Raw genomic sequence first — 23,434 nt, forward strand, 5'->3', positions numbered from 1 at the left:
AAATGCCTTGGAAAATACTTAGTGTTTTCAATAAAAACTTAGCAAAATTTAGCAATTGAAAATCATTACTTTGGTAAACACTTAGCTAAGTTTGAAAAGCCTTTCGTGAAAAAATATTTAACTTAGTTAATTTTGAAAAAGGCTATAGAAGTCACTTAGCTAAATTTGCAAAGAAGTTTTAGCTAAATTTTAACAAGTCTTTTGAAAAACACTTAGCTCAATTTGAAATGGTTTTGAAAATACTTAACTCATTTTCAACAAAGATTAGCTTTAATCTTTTGAAACTAATTGTTGTTTAAAAAAATGAGTTATATAAGAAATTTTGACAAAACACTTAAAGGTATATATATAAAACTTTGCTTGAGTATTTAACTTTAAAAGGATTTTCATAAAAGCTTAACTTAAGTACTTAGCTTTGCAAAAAAAACAATTTAGTAAAGGATTTGGATAATTTTAGTGCTTAGTTTTGAAAAATGATTATATGAAAATCCAAGCTTTTAAAAATAATGTTAATTCAATATCACATCTATCATAATTTTTTATTTTAAGTCAAGTCAAAAATAATTTTTAAAACCAAGTCAAAGATAATTTTTATTTTAAAGGAGAACTAGCTTGAAAAGAAGAATTCACTCCCCCTTGATTAATGTCTTAATAAATTCTTAGGTTCTTATAGTCCAAGCATGTGGCAACTTATTCACCTTGTCTTAATCAGGTATCAGAGCCCTAAAGTGTAAGCATGCTTAAGCTTAACATTTCCTTCACCAACTATCTAACCGTTAGCTACTTGCTGATTGCCTAGAGGGCAACAGCTTTCACTTGGTTAGTCAAGTAAAGTCATTTAGTCCAGTTAGATTTGACTAAGGCTGAAAGACTTGACTTAATTACTGTTAATAAAGTATTTAACGATCAGACTCATATTGATGCATAGTAATAAGCATTCTTGAGTCTAGGCTGTACCCTATGCATCTCACATCATTCTATGTTTTACAAACACAAGCAAGGTATACCTAGGTGTTTGTGAGATGCTCTGTCTTAAATCTAGGGGAACAAGATTTCTAGGGTAGATCCTAGGCTAAGTCATATTTTTGAAAATTCTAAGAAAAATGGGATTTTAAAATCATTATTTTTCCTAGATTTTGAAAAGAATAAAAGAACGAGTTTTGAAGTAAGACAGTGAGTTTTAAAAAATTAATATCTATTCTACCCAGCACATTCCTATTTGCCTTCTAAGTGAGCTGAACTCAAGTTCAGGTAAGGGCTTTGTGAAGATGTCAGCTAGGTTTGATTTTGACTCAACATAGTTGAGTTCAATATCACCCTTAGCTACGTGATCCCTTACAAAGTGATGTTTCACTTCTATATGTTTAGTCCTTGAGTGATGAATTGGGTTTTTTGTTAGATTTATTGAGCTTATATTATCAATTGAGATTTTAGTTTTATGATACTCCAGTTGATGGTCTTTAAGGGTATGCATCATCCACAGCAACTGAGATGTGCATTCACCTAAGGCTATATATTCAGCTTCAGTGGTAGATAAAGCAACACAGTGTTGATTTTTACTTGACCAACTTACTAGGCATTGTCCTAGAAATTGACAGCTACCACTTGTGCTTTTTCTATCTAGCTTGCATCCGGCATAGTCTGAGTCAGAGTAGCCGTTTAGGTCAAAGGTGCCAGATCTAGGGTACCATAGTCCTACATTTAGCGTTCCCTTAACATACCTAAGGATTCTTTTGACAAGGGTTAAGTGAGACTCTTTTGCACAAGATTGGTATCGTGCACACATACCTACTGCAAAAATAATGTCTGGTCGACTTGCAGTTAGGTACAGTAAACTTCCTATCGCACTCCGATAATATTTCAAGTCTACTGATTTACCTTCTAAGTCTAAGTCAATTTTAGCATTTGTAGCCATTGGTGTATTGATTATTTTTGAGTTTTCCATGCCAAATTTTCTAATTAATTCCTTAGCATATTTAGTTTGATAAATGTAAATTCCATCTTTAGTTTGCTTAATCTGTAAACCTAAGAAGAAATTAAGTTCTCCTACCAGACTCATTTCGAATTCATTTTCCATAAGTTTGGTGAATTCTTTTAGAAATTTAGAGTTTGTGGAACCAAAAATAATATCGTCAACGTAAATTTGGGCTATAAAAATGTCATTTTCTAAGGTTTTTACGAAAAGGGTTGGGTCTATTTGACCTTGTTTAAATCCTTTTGATATTAAGTAATTGGACAGACGTTCATACCAAGCCCTAAGTGCTTGTTTTAGTCCATATAGGGCCTTTTTTAATTTAAAGACATAATTTGGTTGTTCTAAATCTTCAAATCCTGGGGGTTGCCCTACATACACTTCTTCTTTAATAAATCCGTTTAAAAATGCAGATTTTACGTCCATTTGAAATAGCTTGAATCCTTTGTGTGCTGCATAGGCTAGCAACATCCTAATGGATTCAAGTCTTGCTACTGGAGCATATGTCTCGTCATAATCTAACCCTTCTACTTGACTGAATCCTTTAGCTACTAACCTAGCTTTGTTTCTAACTATTTCACCTTGATCGTTTAATTTGTTTCTAAAAACCCATTTAGTGTCAATTATGGATTTGTTAACGGGTTTCGGCACTAATTCCCAAACCTGATTTCTTTCAAATTGGGTCAATTCTTCTTACATTGCTAGAGTCCAATCTGGGTCTGGTAGGGCTTCTTCTATGGTTTTGGGTTCGATTTTTGAAATCAAGGCTATTTGGCTCTGGTTTCTATAAGATGATCTAGTTCTGACTCCTACAGTTGGGTCACCCAAAATTTGGTCAGATGGGTGATTTGTGCTTGTTCTAGTTGGTCGTATATCATTTGAGTTAGTGATTTGTTCTTCAGATTCAATAGGTTCAGGTTGAATTTCGTTATCTTCTCTGTTTATTGGGTTAATATTTTCTGTATTTTCAGTTTCATTTATTGTGTTGGGTAACTTATTTTCTTCATCAAATATTATATTTATTGTTTCTTCTACTTTTAGGATATTTTTGTTATACACTCTATATGCTCTACTAGTTGTTGAATATCCTAAAAATATTCCCGAGGTTGTTTTTTATGTAAATTTCCCTAAGTAATCTTTAGTGTTCAAAATGAAGACTTTACATCCAAATACTTTTAAATAGTTTAAGTTGGGAATTTTATTATAATAAATTTCATAGGGTGTTTTATTTTGAATTTTGTTAATTAAAATCCTATTTTGAATGTAACATGCTGTACTAACTGCTTCAGCCCAAAATTGATTAGATTGTTTATATTCATTTAACATGGTTCTAGCAGCTTCTTGTAAGGTTCTATTTTTACGTTTTACTAAACCATTTTGTTGAGGGGTCCTAGGGCAGGAGTATTCATGTTTGTATCCATTTATTTCACAAAATTCAGTAAAGTTGTGATTCTCAAATTCTCCTCCATGGTCACTTCTTATTCTTTTAATTTTAGTGTCTTTTTCATTTTCTGTTAATTTACAAAAATTACTAAATATTTCAAAGGTTTCATCTTTTGTTTTTAGAAATTTTACCCAGGTGAACCTGGAGAAATCATCTATTATAACTAAGCAATACTGGTTCTTGCTTAGTGACTTGGCTCCGTGTGAATCGAATAGGTCTAGGTGAAGGAGCTCAAGTAAACAAGTAGTTCTACCTAGATTAGTTGACTTGTGGGTTGACTTGGTTTGTTTTCCTTGTTGACATGCATTACAGATTGAATTTTCAATAACTTTTAATTTGGGCAATCCTCTGACTAGTCCATTTTGACTCATTTTTTAAATGAGTCTTGTGTGAGTGTGACCCAATCTCCTGTGCCACAACTCAGTTTCCTCTTGTTGTGTTAGAAAATACTTTATCGAGGGTGTTGGTAGATAAATTGTGTAGACATTATCTTTCCTTGTGCCCTTAAGTATGATTTTTGGATTATCAATATGTTTGACTATACATTTGGACTTGGTAAAATTAACTGAGTAACCAGTATCGCATAATTGGCTTATACTTAATAAATTAAAATTAAAATTTTCAACTAATAATACTTTTCGAATAATAAAATTGGAGTTAAGTTCGATATTACCTTTTCCAATTACTTTCAGTTTTCCATCGTTGTCGAATGCAACTGATCCTAGGTTCTTTAGTTTTAGCTTAGTGAACTTCAGCCTATCTCCAGTCATATGTCTGGAGCATCCACTGTCCAACATCCATTGATCCAATTCCTACACATAAAGTAGTTGATGGATCAAAAGACAGTTTGATTGAAGTATGTCCTTAATTTTGCATCCTACCCAATCTGAGTTAATAATTAGTTAATTCTATTTTTGAAAAATGTTTAAGTTTGAAAAATATTTTAAGTTAATTTTTTAATTTTGAAAAAGTAGTTAATTTTAATTTGAAAAATATTTAAGTTAATTTTTAATTTGAAAAATATTTAAGTTATTTTTAATTTGAAAAATATTTAAGTTAATTTTTAATTCCTTAGTCATCTCACCCGATCTAAATTTTCAATCAGGGACTCCTATAATTTTTGTGAGACGAATTGAGATTCAATTTTAGGAGTATGTTTAACTTTATGTTAGATTCAGGTTTAGCTTTGGGTTTAACAAGTAAGCATTCTTTGGATAAACTTCTAGGCTATGGTGAGTCACAAGGAACTCATTAAAGTAACCATGCCTTCGAGGTTTTCCAAATAGTCCTACCCATTGAACTTAATACTAAACCTTGGTCTAACTAGTTAGGATCCATTTAAGGGTAGCTTCGGTCAGTTCCACTTGGCCAAATGCACCAGGTCGAAGCCATATCTTCCTAGACATGAGATGCCCAAGCTTCCCTAACGTACTATCATCCAAAAACTTCACCAGTACCGTGGATCAAGTTAAACCTAGCCTATTTTATCTGACTTAAATTACCCTGCCGGGTAGTCTACTCTTGTTTACCCATTTAGGGTAGATTAAGTTTGGTTACCCAGTCGGGTAGTTTAGTTGCGGGTGCCAACTATTCTGGATCCTCTTTCTATTTTCAATTGAATTTCGAATGTTAAGTTTAATTTCGAATTTTGATTTAATTGAATTTCTTAATTTTAATTTTGAATTTTTAATTGAATTTTTAATTTTAATTTCGAATTTTTAATTTGGAATTTTTTAATTGAGTTTTTTATTTTAATTTCAAATTTTTAATTGAATTTTTTATTTTAATTTTTAATTTTAATTTCAAATTTTAATCGTTTTAGCTCCTCCTGGATCATAGCCTCGATATGGTCTATCGAGGTAATGTATTTGATCCTTGAGAACCCAATATTGTCCGAGTCCAACTTGATTGATCAGGTTGGACTTGGCAACCCATGCTTGGACCATTTTTCTATTTGTTCTTTGTATGAGAGATAAATATGACTTATATTTCTTTTTAGATTTGTATCCTAGTCCAGTTCTATTGTAGATTGCCCTTTGTGTTCCAAGAATCAAGTCAAGATTCTTGGATCCCAGGGAAAATCGTTCTAAGGTTGTCTTCAAATCCTTGACTTGACTTTTCATTTTAGAATTCTCTTCCTCAAGTTTTTGAACTTGAGTTGAGGTTCCAGTCTGAACTGGATCAGTCAAGGATTCGTTATTTGTTGTTTCTTTAAGGAGTGTTACCTCCTTTTGAAGCGACTTGATTTGAATTTTGGACTTAGCTACTTTATGCATTAAATAATTAATTAAGCTATATAAGCGATTTTTACTTACAGAGGGGTTTGGCCCTTCAGAAACGGATGCGGATCCGTGGCTTCTCTCGGACTCGGCTTCTGATTCGTCCTCGCTTCCGGATTCGTTGTTGTAGTCTCGGGCTGTCAACGCAAGAAAATTCGTTTGCTCGAGTTCTTCGTCGTCGGATTCCTCGGAAGAAGACTCATCCCATGTTGCCTTCAATGCCTTCTTTCTCTTTGGTTTCTTTGGATACTTCTGGTTCGGGCAGTTTGCCTTGATGTGCCATTTTTTATTGCACCCGTAGCAGGTCACTTCGAATTTGACCTTCGAGCTTAGTTGGGCTTCTTTGGACTGGATAGCTTTTCTGACATCTTTTTTGTTGAAGCCCTTCTTTTTGCAGAGTTTCTTTACCAGGTTGACTATTTCGGTTGTAAGCTCATCATCGTCTTCTGAATCTGATTCTTCTTCTGACTCAGGTTCGGTTCTGCGCTTCATCTTTGATTCTCGCATTCTTCCTGTTCCTGCAACCAAAGCCAACCCTTTCTCGGTCGAGTGTGCATTAGTCTGTTCATGAAGTTCGAATTCTGCAAAAAGTTCATCTAACTTAATAGTAGATAAATCCTTAGAAACCTTGTAGGCATCTACCATGGATGCCCACAAGGTGTTCATCGGAAAGGTGTTTAAAGAATACCTTATGATGTCTCGGTTATCTACCTTCTGTCCAATTGCATGAAGACCGTTGAGCAGATCTTGAATCCGGGCATGGAGTTGGGCAGCTGTCTCACCTTCCTGCAGTTTGATATTAAACAATTTATTGAAAATTAAGTCTCTTTTACTTACTTTGGTGTCGGACGTCCCCTCGTGAAGTTCAATGAGCTTATCCCACAGCTCCTTGGCACTGCTGAAAGGGCCGACACGGTTGAGTTCTTCTTTTGATAGGCCACACTGGAGGGTGCAGGTCGCCTTGGCATTGGCTTCCACCTTCTTAATCAGAGATGCGTCCCAATCCTCGTATGGTAGTGGTTTGCCAGCGCTATCAGTTGGTAGTTGGAATCCGATTTTGACAATCATCCAGACTTCGAAATGAGTCTGGAGATATGCCTCCATCCGACCCTTCCAGTACCCGAAGTCGTCTCCGGTGAATAGCGGGGGGCGGGCTGTACTGTAGCATTCATGAAGGGCCATTTTAGATCAACTAAAACAAATAAACAGCAAGAAAATCCCAGGACTTCGTCCTGGATTAGTAGTGCGGGAAGAAGAAAATAGAACACGAACTCGGTTGGTGCTGCACCAACCTCGAGCAAAAATCGATTCGAGAAAAGAATTAAAATATAGCTATAAATCTAAATTCTAATTGACTCCGAAAAATCTGAAAATACCATGAAAAATTATTTTGAATGGTGGTTGCACCGATTTAAAATGACCCCGCTCTGATACCAATTGATGGATCGAAAGCGCTAGAGGGGGGGTGAATAGCGCTCGTGGCTATTTTTAGCGTTTTAAAACATAGATTATAAGTGCAGCGGAAAGTAAATGCAAACACACAAGACACGAGTGTTTTACTTCGTTCGGAGCCTATCTCGACTCCTATTCGAAGGCCCGCGGTCCTTGACCACTTTCGGTGGGCAACAACTATAAATTCGAACTATTACAAGCTAGAAGCAATTACAGTTAAGTGCAAATAAGAAAGTTTTACCAACGAACAAGAAAGTAGAAGAGCGTTGGAGGTGTTAGGACCTTCGGACGCGGCTAGAGAGGGGGGGTGTGAATAGCCGACCCCAAATTCACGTTTCTTCCTATAATTTGAGTTAGCGCAGCGAAAATAAAAGATAGAAACGAAAATGGAGAAGATCAAACCTCAAACGCGAAGATATAACGAGGTTCGGAGATGATACTCCTACTCCTCGGTGTGTCCGTAAGGTGGACGAATCCTATCAATCCGTCGGTGGATGAGACCTCGGAGAACCGGCTAATAAAAACTCCTTCTGGGTGGAGAAACCTCGCCACAATCTCTCTTGCAAAAGCAAGATCAGTGTACAAGAAATACAGCAAGAAGCCAAGAACAATATGAATGTAAAAACACTAGTTTGCTTGCCTTCTCGTCGACTGGTGATGAAGCAACCACTTCACGCCAACAACAGCAGCAACTGATCAGTTGGAGTCCAGCCGAGGGAAGCTCACACGAAGCTTCAGTAATGGAGAGCTCAGCAAAGCTCTGATCGCAAGGAACAAGAAGGAGCAAGAGCAAGAACTGAGACTCTACTGTAGAGGCCCTTGATTTATATGAACCTGCGAAGAAGAAGAAAGAAGAAATCTAGCCATTGTGTCTCAACGGCTAGACCTGGACCGATCAGGCTCCACCCTGATCGGTCCAGGATGGATCTGATCGGTCAGGGGACCGATCAGCCTAGGATCGGGTCCCAGACGATCCCAACTCTCAGAGAGTTGGTTGCGATCCTGATCGATCCGTGGACCGATCAGCCTAAAGGTCGATCGGTCCCGGACCGATCCCAACTCCATTGTCCATTGTTTCCTGATCGGTCCGTGGACCGATCAGATGACCCACTCCCAATCAGTGTGTTAGTGATCGGTCACGGATCGATCGGATGACCGATGTATCTTTGGATCGGTCAGCAGACCGATCTAATTTCCCAGCCTTAAACCCTAAAGCCTTCCTGATCTAGAGAACGAGCTACCGAGCCCTCTCTAACCTAGTCCGGAGAACGAGCTACCGAGCCCTCTCCGACTTCCACGTCTGGTCCAGAGAACGAGCTACCGAGCCCTCTCTGACCTAGTCCGAAGAACGAGCTACCGAGCCCTCTCCGACTTCCACGTCCGGTCCAGAGAACAAGCTACCGAGCCCTCTCTGACCTAGTCCGGAGAACGAGCTACCGAGCCCTCTCCAACTTCGTCTGATCCAGAGAACGAGCTACCGAGCCCTCTCTGACCTAGTCCGGAGAACGAGCTACCGAGCCCTCTCCGACTCCATCCAGTCCAGAGAACGAGCTATCGAGCCCTCTTTGACCTAATCCGGAGAACGAGCTACCGATCCCTCTCCGACTCCATCCAGTCCAGAGAACGAGCTACCGAGCCCTCTCTGACCTCCCATGCCAAGCTTCCATACTTGGACTTTTCCCCGTGCCAAGCTCCCTGCTTGGACTTTTCTCGTGCCAAGCTCCCTGCTTGGACTTTTCCCGTGCCAAGCTCCCTGCTTGGACTTTTCCCGTGCCCAGCTCCCTGCTTGGACTTTTCCGTGCCAAGTCTCCATACTTGGACTTTTCCGTGCCAAGTCTCCATACTTGGACTTTTCCGTGCCAAGTCTCCATACTTGGACTTTTCCCGAATCAGGTCAACTCAAGTCAGGTCAACCAGGTCAACCTTGACCAAAGGTTGCACCCACAATCCCCCAAGTTCCTATTCTTGTCAAACATCAAAATATAACTTCTCTATTCTTGTCAAACATCAAAATATACCTCGAGTCAAGTCAACTCGAGTCGGGTCACCCAGGTCAACCTTGACCTAAGATTGCACCAACAATCTCCCCCTTTTTTATGTTTGACAAAAACCATAATCAAGTTAGGTTAACCTGATAACCTAACTTAGGTTTTCCAATAGTTCTCCAATGTTCTTCCTTGAACATTCTCTGAGCATTCTCCCTAAACTCCAATGTTCTTCCTTGAACATTCTCTAGATATTCTCCCCCTTTTTGACACACATTAAAAAGAGTGAATCAAGGTCAAGAGTTTCTTCCTAATGAAAGTCTCATACCTTTCATTGAAACCCTTAATTTCCCCCTTGATACTAAAGTCAACAATCAACTTAGTGATAATCCCATATCACTCATCCTCAGAAATCTTGACGAGTAAAAACTCCCCCTAAAAGTCAACTCCCCCTTGACCAATAAGTAAAACTCCCCCAGGTCAACTCCTCCTTGACCATTGCACCAACAATATCTTGGAGAGTTTCAACCCTTTAGAAATCTAAAATACCAACTTCCACAGCTGAAATTTCATACAACAGTCGAAAATCAGCCTTTTGACACGCTCTGATCGGTCACCAGACCGATCAGGCCTCCACTGGATCGGTCACCAGACCAATCCACACTGCCCTGGATTGGTCCAGTGACCGATCCAGACTTCCCTGGACCGATCAGGATCTCCTCTGATCGATCCACGGCTCTCTAATAAGATTTCTGATTTTTTTCTCCCGAAATTCAGAAATCCCTAAAAAATTACAGAAAATTTCAAAAATTGTAAAATTTTGAGGATACATTCCTCATAACATATATTATCATGGAAAAATAGTTTTCTATGAAAATAACTCCCATTTTTTAATTTTGATACAAAGTTCGAAAGACTTTGAAATAGCTCAAGGTTAATCCATCTTTGTATCAACTTGCTCAATGATGAATGCTATCACTAGAAAAGCTTCATCAAGGTTTTTCAAATCAATTTTGAAATGATCTTAAACCATTCAATTTAGGACCACAATCTTAGGGCTAAATGTACATGACTTGTACACAAGTTTTCCCTATGATCCTCAAATTCGAATTAGGCTCATCTAGGTACAAGAACTATGCACCTTGATCCTAACTCATAATCCTAATATCTCACATACATCTAAGGTGTATCAAACACATCCAAGTCAATTTTGATGTGAGATATGGGTTTAGGTCATCTTAAGCTAAGTTCTCATGCATTTTCTAAACAACAATTTGATCTCCATATCAAATTGTGTTTCTATCCTTAAATCAAATTAATTGATCATAAATGCAAGAGATGATGACATGGCATAAAATAATATCATAAGTGGAAATATGTGCCAATGTCATGATGTCATGGCATAAAGTATGATACTTAAATAAGGCATGACATATAACTAACCTAAGCATTATCATGACATTTCAAATGATAATAAAATAAATATGATGTCATGACATGGCATATGACAAACAATGTATGACAAATAACATATAAAGGTATAGAAAATACCTAATTCTAGCCTTAGTTGCCATTTTTGATAATTTTGATCATTTTGCCATAAATTCTATATTCCTAAGTGTAATAGACCTAAAATCATATACTAAAGATTTTTAGATCACTATGTGCCAATTAGATTGACCCTAGAAAACTCCTCAAATGTGGTTGGCACATCCTAATCACCTTAGGAATAATTTTTAATTTCATTTTCAAGGCTTGATTACACCTTGAAAATTCCTAAAATGCCACCTTTTGCCATGAGTAGGTTAACTACTTATCCAATTAAGGTTGGCACACCCTAAACCATCTAGCGTGAAGGAATCACGCTCCTAGGAACCCAATACCTATTTGAGCTCATTGGGTTCACTAAATATTCACTAGGGATGACTTCCCTAGCAACCCTCCTAATGACCCTCCTAGGCTTTAAAGCCTTGGTCATTTGGGACTCATCAAGATCAACTCTAGGGGTGACTCCCCTTGTGACCTTGGTGATGGTCTTCCTAGCCCTAGGTCTTGTTCCATAATCGAATGAAACATTATGATAAGCGGGCTTGACCACTTGGGACTTAGGTTTGTGACCCAAACCTCTCATGTCCTTGGGCTTTGGTTTTTGACCCTTAGACCCTAGAGTCGACTTTTTCAAATTCTTAAGAGCCTTTTCTAAAGTGTCAAGTCTTGACCTCAAGACTTGATTTTCCTTCTTTAATACCTCAAGCTTTAATTTTCCATTTTTCTTTGAGGTATTCCTAGGCATATGTCTAGTTGTTTTGGGATTCCTATTTAGGTTTTCCTTAACCTTAGATGAGTTAACTCTAGGGTTGGCATTTCTAGCATTGTTCTTATCTAGGTTAACATGTTTGGCACCTAAGCACATGTATCGGTTTCTATGGTTATCATGCTTATCATTATTGACAATTGCAATAAAACTACTAGCATGTGTCTTATTAGAATTGCAAGAATGTGCCTTAAAGGATACCTTAGGGTTTGCCTTAGCTCCCCCCATAGATGTGCTTGGTCTCTTGTCCTTGTGAGGTTGCCTCCCCCTTGGACATTGACTCCTATAATGTCCCCTTTGCTTGCATTGGAAGCACACCACGTGCTCCTTGTCCTTGCGTATCGGGACTCCAGCTTCCTTGACTTTTGGTGCCGGTGGAGTCTTCCTAATCCTCTTTGGACATTTACTTTTGTAATGTCCATATTCCCTACACTCAAAGCACATTATATGTAATTTTCTTGAAATTAAGTTGCTTGAGTTACCTAGATTTGAGGATGGATATAGGCTCTCTCCTTCATCCCTTCCGGAGGTAGAGGCTTCTTCTTCTTGCTCCAGTCTTGAAGAAGAACTCTCCTCCTCTTCTTCCTTAGATGTTGAGTAACCCTCAACTTCTAATTCCATACCTCCATGATGTGAGCTACTTGGCTCACTTGACTCCTCTTCATGACTTGAATTGGAGCTCTCCTCATGGAACTTATCCAAGTTGTTCCACAACTCCTTGGCATTGTTGTATTTACCTATCTTACACAAGATATTATTAGGTAATGAAAATTCAAAGATTTTCGTTACCTCGTCGTTGATTATGGATTGGTGGATTTGTTCCTTCGTCCACTTCTTCTTCTCGAGAGGTTCTCCTTCTTTATCCACCGGAGGAATAAAACCTACTTGTACACAATTCCAATTTACTAGGTTAGTCATAAGAAAATACTTCATTCTTACCTTCCAATACGCGAAGTCGTCGCGATCGTAGAAGGGTGGAATTGTGACGTCTTCTCCAAGTTGATCCATTCTCTAGCTCGTGCTCCCCCGGGTGTTAATCCGATGAAGAGCAACCTCGCTCTGATACCACTTGTTAGGACCTTCGGACGCGGCTAGAGAGGGGGGGTGTGAATAGCCGACCCCAAATTCACGTTTCTTCCTACAATTTGAGTTAGCGCAACGGAAATAAAAGATAGAAATGAAAATAGAGAAGATCAAACCTTAAACGCGACGATATAACGAGGTTCGGAGATGATACTCCTACTCCTCGGCGTGTCCGTAAGGTGGACGAATCCTATCAATCCGTCGGTGGATGAGACCCCAGAGAACTGGCTAATAAAAACTCCTTCTGGGTGGAGAAACCTCGCCATAATCTCTCTTGCAATAGCAAGATCAGTGTACAAGAAATACAGCAAGAAGCCAAGAACAATATGAATGTAAAAACACTAGTTTGCTTGCCTTCTCGTCGACTGGTGATGAAGCAACCACTTCACGCCAACAACAGCAGCAACTGATCAGTTGGAGTCCAGCCGAGGGAAGCTCACACGAAGCTTCAGTAATTGAGAGCTTAGCAAAGCTCTGATCGCAAGGAACAAGAAGGAGCAAGAGCAAGAACTGAGACTCTACTGTAGAGGTCCTTGATTTATATGAACCTGTGAAGAAGAAGAAAGAAGAAATCTAGCCGTTGTGTCTCAACGGCTAGACCTGGACCGATCAGGCTCCACCCTGATCGGTCCAGGATGGATCTGATCGGTCAGGGGACTGATCAGGCCCTAGGCTGATCGGTTCCCAGACCGATCCCAACTCTCACAGAGAGTTGGTTGCAATCCCTGATCGGTCTGTGGACCGATCAGGCCCTAGGCTGATCAGTCCCCAGACCGATCCCAACTCTCACAGAGAGTTGGTTGCCAGAGCCCTGATCGGTCTGTGGACCGATCAGCCATTCCTCTCCCAACTGCTTGGTTCTTGATCGGTCACCGGATCGATCGGATGACCCGATGTATCGGATCGGTCGTGAGACCGATCCAATTTCTTAAACCTAAAGCCTTCCGAGATAGAGAGCCCGCTGAGCCCTCTCTGACCTAGTCCGGAGAACGAGCTACCGAGCCCTCTCCAACTTCGTCCGGTCCAGAGAACGAGCTACCGAGCCCTCTCTGACCTAGTCCGGAGAACGAGCTACCGAGCCCTCTCCGACTCCATCCAGTCCAGAGAACGAGCTACCGAGCCCTCTCTGACCTCCCATGTCAAGCTTCCATACTTGGACTTTTCCCCGTGCCAAGCTCCCTGCTTGGACTTTTCCCGTGCCAAGCTCCCTGCTTGGACTTTTCACGTGCCCAACTCCCTGCTTGGACTTTTCCGTGAAGTCTCCATACTTGGACTTTTCCGTGCCAAGTCTCCATACTTGGACTTTTCCCGAATCAGGTCAACTCAAGTCAGGTCAACCAGGTCAACCTTAACCAAAGGTTGCACCCACAATCCCCCAAGTTCCTATTCTTGTCAAACATCAAAATATAACTTCTCTATTCTTGTCAAACATCAAAATATACCTCGAGTCAGGTCAACTCGAGTCGGGTCACCCAGGTCAACCTTGACCTAAGGTTGCACCAACAGGAGGTTCAGTTCGTTGATGCAGCAAAGCGTTGTTGAAGCGTACGGAGCACACGAGAGCACAAGACTTTTGTTCGGAATTCAATATTCTGAGCTGCACCTCGAGGCCCCTTTTTATAGCTCTACAAGGTCTGATCCAGATCCCCAAGTCTCGAGATCAGATTTGACCCGAAGTGGATCGGTCGACCGATCCCCACGTTCGGTCGACTGATCAGATGATCTCCACTGCATCTGATCCGTCCATCCGTCGCTTCGCTTCGATCTGGTCAAACTTTATCCCTGGGTTCGGTCGACCGATCCCAAGGTTCGATCGACCGATCAGTCTCCTCTGACCCGCACACCTCGGCTTGATCCAGTCGACACCTATCCCAGGTTCGGTCGACCGATCCTGAGGTCCGGTCGACCGATCCCTGGTCGAACCCTGTCCAACTTCTGGAGATCTGATCTGGTAGCTTGAAGGTTTGGTCGACCGATCCCAAGGTTCGATCGACCAATCCCGGTCAGTACTAACCCTGCACAAAAGTGTTAGTTTCCTGCAAAGCAGAGTTAGAACACAAAAGATAATAAACAAATGAATTGACAGCCTTCGGACTGTCCGGGTCTGACTTCGGGTTTCCGACCGGAAACCCTAGGTCGACCCGACGCCTACTGTTCCCTCTACGGGGAACGCGTCCTCACCTACTCCACTCAGAAGATTTACCTGATGCCAGTTCGGTCCTCCAGACCGACTGGACTTTCCGCCTAGGGTTACCACTCCCTAGGACCTAGGGTTACCGCCCCCTAGGGCTTTTCTCCACCTAGGGTTACCACCCCCTAGGACCTAAGGTTACCACCCCTTAGGGTTTTCCTCCACCTAGGGTTACCACCCCCTAGGACCTAAGGTTACCGCCCCTTAGGATTTTCCACCTGCCTAACCGTAGTTAGGACTTTCTTGCACACTTGTTTAAGCTCATTAGATAATAAAACAACTTAACTTGAACCCTTTGACATAATCAAAACACTGATTCGATCGTCGGATGCTTCCCGCACCAACACTCTTCCGCAGTGCCTCATCCCTCAGACGCACTCTCCCGTGCCGTCCTTCTCGCTAGTTGCGTCTTCTGCTCGACTCCCTGTGCTCCTAAGCTCCTGCACACTTAGACACAAGGTTAAAATACCACAGGACATAACTTAACTTGTTGATCACATCAAAACAACCTTGGGGTTCCAACAATCTCCCCCTTTTTGATATGAACAATCCAAGTTAAGCTAGGGAAACTAACATAAATTAAAACTAATTAAATTTTGCAATGAAAGTGCAAAAAGATAAAAATTTAATTTTGATGCTACTTCCCCTAGACTTAATATTACCTTCTCCCCCTTTGATCACATAAAAAATGGGGTTCCAAGAAAAAGTCTAAGGATTAATCCTTTAAAATAAGAAAAGTATATTTATATGAAATACTTTGAAAGATAGAAACCAAAGGAATTTTCTGATAGCCACTTTTTTTAATTCAATTTTTGAGATCTTGAAAAAAATAGAACATGCATTTTGAAGATTTATCACAAATTGTATTTTTAAAAAAATAATTCAAAAAAAATCTTCTATAGGCAGGGATAACTCAAATGAAATTTTCATAGTTTAACAATTTGCAAAAAGAATAATACTAGCAAAATTCGTTCTTAAGTTATTTCATTTCTTTAATATCATTATGATATCTTAATTTCCATTTTAGTCTATCATAATTTCTCGAATCACAATTTTTCAAATTTGAAGAAGAAAATATTGAGCATGCAGAAAATTGTATTCTTTCCTTTATCGTGTTATTTTCTATTGTTAGTTTGTTTAGATTCTTTAATCGACAAGATGTTGTTTGAGTTTCTTTTAACTCACTATTCTTAGTAAATAATTTTTTATATTTTAATTCACAAAATTCTTTCGACAAGATAATTTCTAATTTACAAAAATCTTTCGATAACGTTTCTAATTCGCAAAAATGTTCCGGCAACGTTTTGATTGACTTAACTAATTGGTCAGGAGGTGAAGACCATACCTGACTTACCTTGTCGGCTTTTGATTCTCCCCCTGTCGAGTTGTTTTCTTTCGAAAACTCTCCCCCTTCATCGATGCTCATCTGGGATGAGCTTTCTATGTCCTCGAGATGGAATTCGGCTGTTAGGGTTGTCCCGGAAGTTTCCTCGATCTCGGACTCTTCTGACGATGACTTGGTATCCATCAAGGAGTTGGATTTGACCTCAACTGGTTCTTCATAGACTTCAAGAACTTTTCCCAAAGTTCTTTTGTGCTTTTGTATTTTCCAACTCTATCGAGATCCTTAGCAGGTAGTACGCTCAAAAGACAGGACTCGACCTTACCATTTGCCATAACCTTGTTACGTTGCTCGTTAATCCACTGATGCTCCTCAAGTTCTTCTCCTTCTTTGCTTTTGGGCATTTCAAAACCATATTTCATTATTAGACACATATTAAAGTCAGTTTTAAAATAAACCTGCATTCATCACTTCTAAAAAGCAAACTCCCCCTCGAAAGTTGGTGGGTAGATGTTACCTCCGGCCATCTCGTTGCTTCAGTCAGAGGTTAGTCCTTCTAAGACGTCCTTGCTCTGATACCACTTATTGGACCACGTTGGCCGACTAGAAGGGGGGTTGAATAGCCCTATAAAAAAAATAAAAAGCAACCCTTCTCTATCTTTCAAATAAACACTTGCATAAATAAAGTAAACAAATAAAATAGGAAATAAGAGGCAAAGGGGCTTTACTTGGTTACAACCGGGGAGGTTGTTAATTTAAGGAATGAATCGCGCACTAGAATATCTCCTTTAGGTGGAGAAGCCTCTTACAACATTTAAGTACAGAGAATAAAGAAGCTAAACTACAAATGAAGCGCACAAGTGTTGGAAATGCTAATTGCTTGTCTATTCTTTAGCTTCTTGACCAAGGCTATATTTATAGCCTTGGTCGGGGCGCCTGGAAGGGTTCCAAGCACTTGGAAGGGGATAAAATTTTATCCCTTTTGCATGGATCATGATTTGACCACGATCTAGATAAAAACTCGAACTGTTCTGGGCGCCCCGAACTGTTTCGAGTGCCTCGGGTGGGGAAAGTCAACCTCATTGACTTTTTCAGCCCGGGTCTTCTGCTCCAGCTCCGTTCGCCTCGGTCCGGGTCTTTCGCTCGCTTGGGTGATCTCGGCCATCCGAAATAGGGCTCACCCGAACCCAACTTCCGGCCTTCTCGAGCAGGCTTCCACTCCGGCTTCTCGTCCATCGGAATCGTCGTGTGCTTCCTTCTCGCCCGCCAACGTACTCATCCGCAACTCTTCATCTCTTGGTCTCACCCCGTGCTGACCTTCTCGCTAGCTGCATCTCTTGCTCCTTGAGTAGTCTTCCGCTCTAACTTTTCGTCCCTCGGAAACACCACACGCTTCCTTCTCGTCCGCCAATGTACTCTTCCGCAATGCCTCGTCCCTCAGATGCACTCTCCCATGTGATCCTTCTCGCTAGCTGAGTCTTCCGCTCGACTCCCTGTGCTCCTAAGCTCCTGCACACGTAGACACAAGTTTAAAATACCACGAGACCTAACTTAACTTGTTGATCACATCAAAACAACATTGGGGTTCCAACAACATGAAGATTGCAGATGCAATCAGTTTGGGGAGATTGTTGATACAATTCTCCTCTGGTCAAGGTTAACCAGTTAGATATGAAGAAGAGTCAAGAAGGTCAACGGGTTGACTAGATACTTGACTGAGAAAGTCCTAACTGGAGGTTAGGCAGATGGGAAATCCTGGTGAGTGAAGCCAGGTGAAAGACATAGTGAGTGAAGCTAGGCAATTGGAAAATCCTAGTGGGTGAAGCTAGGTGAAAGTCTTGGTAAGTGAAGCTAGGCAGGTGAAAGTCCTAGTGAATGAAGTCGTGCAGTGGAAAAATCTTGGTGAGTGAAGCCAAGTGAAAACCCTAGTGAGTGAAGCTAGGTAAAAGTCCTGGTGAGTGAAGCCAAGTAGATGGGAATCCTAGTGAGTGAAGCTAGGCAGATGGAAAGACCTGGTAAGTGAAGTCAGACATGTGGAAATCCAGGTGGGTCAAGGTTGATTGGACACCTGGTATTGAGAAGTCCAAGTAGGTCAAAGGATTGACCGAATACTTGGCACAAGGAAATCCAAATGGGTCAAAAGTGACCAGACATCTTGTGAAAGGAAGTCCAAGTGGGTCATGGAGGATCAGACACTTGGCAAGAGATGGTAAATCTGTAACAACCTAAATTTCCTCATTACGAGTCCTAATAGTGCTTATAAATATTTAGAAATGCTTTAGAAATATTCTAGAGATTTTTAGGAATTTTTAGAGTATTTTTATGTAATTTTCGAAATTCGTTTGGTATTTTTACCAAAAGAAACAAATTTAAGGCAAAAAGAGGTCGGACTGAGGTTCGAACCGGAGACCCCTAGTTAAGCAAAGCCTTAAGTTGTTTCGAATGACCAAGAACCCAGCAGGGCCGTGCTGATCAAAGAAAGGACAAAACTAATTTAAGCAGTAATAGATAACAGAATATCCTAGTTATAAAGGAAGATAAGAGAGGAACTTAGGTATTATTTTCCCGTGACCTAAACCCTTTCTCGTCTCTCTCTCTCGCGTGTGACGGTGTCTCTTCTTGGGCGGAAATGAAGAGGAAGCTAGGGTTGGTCTTCGGCGGCCGGCCAAGGACCGAGAGTCTTCTACACCATCGTGATCACCTCGTCGAGGAGAACGCGTGGACATGAAGAAGTTGCTGAGAGTTCGAGTTTCTCCGAAGTCCTAGAAGTAGATCTCGGCTGTGAGTCAAGGGATTCCGGTAAGTACTTCTCACCTGCAGTAGGAGTAGTTTCGGATTCTTGTTCATCTTGATACCCGAAGCATGCTGTGAAGGGTGCTGTTTTTTTTTAGTTAGTTGTTGCCGTGAAGCTCAAAGAAAGGGAATGAATTGTATAGGGTGGGCATATGGTTTGGATTTCTTCAAATTTCGAAATATGCTGTTTTATGAACTAGTATTTTCAGATTTCGATTTAGTTTTCCTCTTGGCTTCGGAACATGTTGTGCAGAATTGAGATTATTAGAGGGTTAAGAGTAATTCCGAGATTTGTCTTTTCTTTTCATTTCTGCTGTAGCTAGCTTAAGGAATTCTGTTACTCTATAAAAAAAAAATGGAATCTGCTTGTATGTGGAATATAGGTGTTCTATTAAACTCTTTAGAGGTGTATGAACAGCCCTTTTGAGCTGCTGTGCAGTACAAGTTTGTGCCATGAAATGGGCACGAACAGTTTCTTTAGTATGCAACTAGAATTTCTTTTGTTTCGTTACTAGTAACTAGGCAAGAACAGCTCGTAGTAGAAGTGCAGATTTATTCTTTTGCTGAATCGATAAGCATATACAGTTCCTCTTTAGTATGCAGTTCATATTTTTTCCTGTTTAGATTTCTACATGTTGTTACCTTAAAGGGCATGACCGGATCATTTTGAGCCTTGCAGGTTTCAGATTTGGTGGTTAGGCAGTGAACATGAAAATGGTTTAGTTTTAGTTTTCTATATATATGAAATGAATATGAATAGTTTTTTTTTAGCTTACTGTTTAATTTATGAGGCAATCTTTTATTAGAAGTATTAACAAGTAACAAGTATTTTACTTGAAGAGGCTAGTACCCGACTTTCGAGGTTGTCGTTAAACAAATCCAGGTGACCGTTTCCGAGGTCTCGGCCCTGGTAAGACTAAGGTCTTTACCCTCGTAGGACTGGTGGCTCGCTACCTCAGTTTCTATTAGGGAGCGCGCAATGGTACTCAGCCTGAGCCCAAGAGATTATTATTTTGAAGTATAAAAGTATAAGTTTTGAACAAATGTAATAAGCTTCCCATAGTTTAAAATCAGCAAGCTTAGCTCTTTTATTCTTACATGTTTAGACTTTCTTATTGCTGTTAGATGAGCATGAGCAGCTTTACATGTTTAGCATTTCAGTCTGTTTTGATTTCCTTGCTATTAGATGAGCATGAGTAGTATTTCTTTTAAAGCATTCAGTTTTTAAATTCCTTCTTGTTCACATGCATATTCGAGTTTTGTGAGTTAGATAGCGCTTACTAAGCATCTGCTTATAGTTGCATTTCCTCTTACTGCAGATAAAGGAAAAGGAAAGCTATAGTGAAGGAAGGCGACAAGGAGGTGTGGATGGATGTGTGATGTCTGGACTATGGAAGCCTTGGGATTTTGCTTAAGAATTCATTAAAATTTTGTATTTAGACTGTTGGGATTATTCTTTCATGTTATTGGATTTGTTCATTGAATATTTTAAGTTTTAGAATTCTTCCTTTTATTTGCTATGCACATTAGTTCCGCTATCTGAGTTGTATTATTGTTGCATGCATGTTCAGATTAATATATAGTTTTAGCATGTTCAGATTAATATATATAGTTTTAGTTGAGAACAAATAATTGAGTAGAATGTATTAGATGAGTTATTTATGTTTCCAGCTGTTACTTATTGTATCCTTTGAGTTTTTGAGAGTTTTAAGTATTGATATTTACATGTAAGCAACACTAGTTAAGTAAAGTTAATAGTACAGTAACGCCCCACTCCCATAGACTAGTAGAGGGGAGGGTGGGGTCGTTACAAGTTGGTATCAAAGCAGTCCCCATTCTCCAGCATCACACACACATCAGCATCAGCCTTGCCGTCTTCAAGTAAGAAAGTACTTAATTTTTTTTATTTATTATGTCTTTTCATATTAATTGCAATATAGAGAAATCCTTAGAAGTAATTGCTTATATGTGCTTAAGCTAGATAAAAGTTCTTGTTTGTCTTTCTATGTTTTTATATATATGTCTAGAGAGTATAGAGACAATTTCAGGTTTTCTCTCTCTACATGACTAAATGTCAAGAAGAGGACATCCCCGTACCGCTCGTACTGAGGACCAAGCACAGGAGAACGAAGAGCCCAAAGCAACTGAACCAAATCTCGCTGAAGTTGTTGCTCAACTCCAGAGACGAGTGGCAGAGCAGCAACAAGTGATCGTCAATCTGATGGCTAATCGGCAGCCAGTCCCTCCCACTCCCCCAACTATCGATGTGGAGACTCCAGTGGTGACTGAAGTTCCACCAGCTGCCCTGGAAGTCGCCACAGCACTTAAAAGACAAGAAGCATATCTGATACAGTGGCTGAAACTGAAGCCGGAAAGCTTCTCAGGCACGACTGAGCCCTGGGATGCTCAGGCTTGGTTCAAGACACAGGAGAGCACGATGGAGCTTCTTGACTGGCCAGAAGTCGAGAAGGTCAAGTGTGCCTCCTTCTGCCTATCTGGAGATGCTCGTATGTGGTGGGAGAGAGTGAAGAGCAAGAGAGCAGTCAATCAGATGAGCTGGGCTGACTTCGAGACAAAGTTTCATGAAGAATTCTTCTGCCAACGGATCACCAATAAACATTATGTGGAGTTTATAGAATTCAGACAAGGTGACCTGCCAGTAGAAGAAGCAGTCAAGAGATTCAACAGGCTAGCTCGTCTCTGCTCAGAGCTAGTAAGTACAGAGAAAGAACGAGTCAGACTGATGCTCCGAATGCTGAGGCTAGAAATAACACTTAATATGAGTAGTGGAACTCACCGGCCACAGACTGGTGAAGAGCTGGTCAGCAGGGCATTAGTCGCTGAGCACTATCTAAACAGCATCAAGGCACAACAAACACAGCTCAAGCCGATCAAGATAGAGGACATGACAACAGGGAGTCAGAAACCCCAGGTAAGTAAGCAGAACTGGAAGGGCAAAGATAACAAGAGGAAGCAATGGAATACAGGAGGCAGCCAAAAGGGAGGTCCAGTAGACAAGCAGGTCAAGTTCCCTCCCTGTCCCAAATGTGGAAGACCACATCCAGCACTACAACAAAAACCCTCATAGACATCGGTTTTCCACCGGTGTCTATTACATTTTCGACCGATGTCTATGAAGGCGATGTAAAAGGTCTGCCATTTTAGACATCGGGTTAAAACCGGTGTAGTATCACTTAACGACATCGGGTGTAAAACCGATGTAATATTATATGTTAATAACACTAGTTTTCCGAAACAGTGAAAAACCGACAGTATCCAAGAAAATACACAAATATTCACAAATTACACAAATATTCTTCTTCCAACAGTATCCATAAAATACACAAATATTCACAAATTACATAAATATTCTTCTTACAATAGTATCCATAAAATACACAAATATTCTTTTTATATCAAAAGCTAATAGATATTGTACACATCAAGGTAGAACATCATGAGTCAAAAATCAAGCTGAGGCTATATTAAATTATGAGAATCAAAATCTGTTCAACTTGCTATACTGCTCCATTCTTCTTGCACCTTTCATTTCCCTAATCTCACCACTTTTCACCTTCAAATGCCTAGTTTTCTGAGTTAAAACATCCACTGTTCAAATCTGTCAAACAAAAGTATTATTTGGTCTACTTAACTACAGCAAAGAACAAAAATAGAAGAAATATACATGCTGTAGAAGTCCTAGAATATCACCATCAGAAAGAAAAAATCACACTTGGTGGACATAAAACCTCAAACATATCGAGCAAACTACCTCTTGCAGTTCCCTCTTGACATTTTCCAGCCCACCAATATCATCCCAGCTGACATTTGGTACTTCAACAACCTGATCAAAACCCAACAAACTATCAGCATATCTCAAGGTAGAAATAGAAGTGGTATTTAGGCCATTCATCAACATATGACAGTAAACACAAGTTACCAACCAGGCACATGAGGCTATAGAATTTCTTGAGTTGTAAGTTTAATTTAGAAAGAACACCAATGTCAAATTTCTCATTTTCAATTCTTGCAGCAACAATTTATTTTAAAAATTCATGTAGATAATCATATTTAGAAGGAAAAAAACTAACTGAAAATGATTACAATTACCAAAGCAAAGACTTACAGTTTCACAGAGGGCAGATGGGTTACTAGATCCCAAAGCAGTCTTAAAGTGTTCATTTGTAACAGACATAGAATTGAGAATCTCAGCATCAATTGATTCATCTTCTAGATCAATTATGTCCATCTTTTCACGGATACACTGGAGAGCAGCTTCAGTGCATAAAGCAGCAAGGTCAGCCCCAACATAGCCATGAGTATCCTTAGCAATCCTTTCCGAATCAACCTGCATTGAATAAATCAAGAGAAAAATAGATACATGAAAACATTGAATATTTACAAGAGAAAAATACTGCTACAACATTTCAGCATTTACAAGTAGAAAAGTGATTATTAAGAACATTTATAATCATAATAGATACATGAATCAAATAATTTATAGATGAAATAAAAAAAAAAGATAAGAGCATAACTGATTGTCAGAAAGCTTCAAGCAATGACAGGTAGCTTGATTAGT

The 23,434-nt window shown here is 39.9% G+C and overlaps 1 long non-coding RNA gene across 1 annotated transcript; it reads right to left on the reverse strand.

Moving 5' to 3' along the window:
* Positions 1-22,636: 22,636 nt before the first annotated feature.
* LOC122039950 lies at positions 22,637-23,189 on the reverse strand. Its single transcript, XR_006128451.1, has 2 exons — positions 22,982-23,189; positions 22,637-22,699 (listed from the first exon to the last, which is right to left on the reverse strand). It is a non-coding gene; the product is annotated as an uncharacterized LOC122039950 (long non-coding RNA).
* Positions 23,190-23,434: the final 245 nt, after the last annotated feature.

The sequence above is a fragment of the Zingiber officinale genome, chromosome 2A, assembly GCF_018446385.1.
Source record: "Zingiber officinale cultivar Zhangliang chromosome 2A, Zo_v1.1, whole genome shotgun sequence".
In the NCBI taxonomy this organism is placed as follows: domain Eukaryota; kingdom Viridiplantae; phylum Streptophyta; class Magnoliopsida; order Zingiberales; family Zingiberaceae; genus Zingiber; species Zingiber officinale.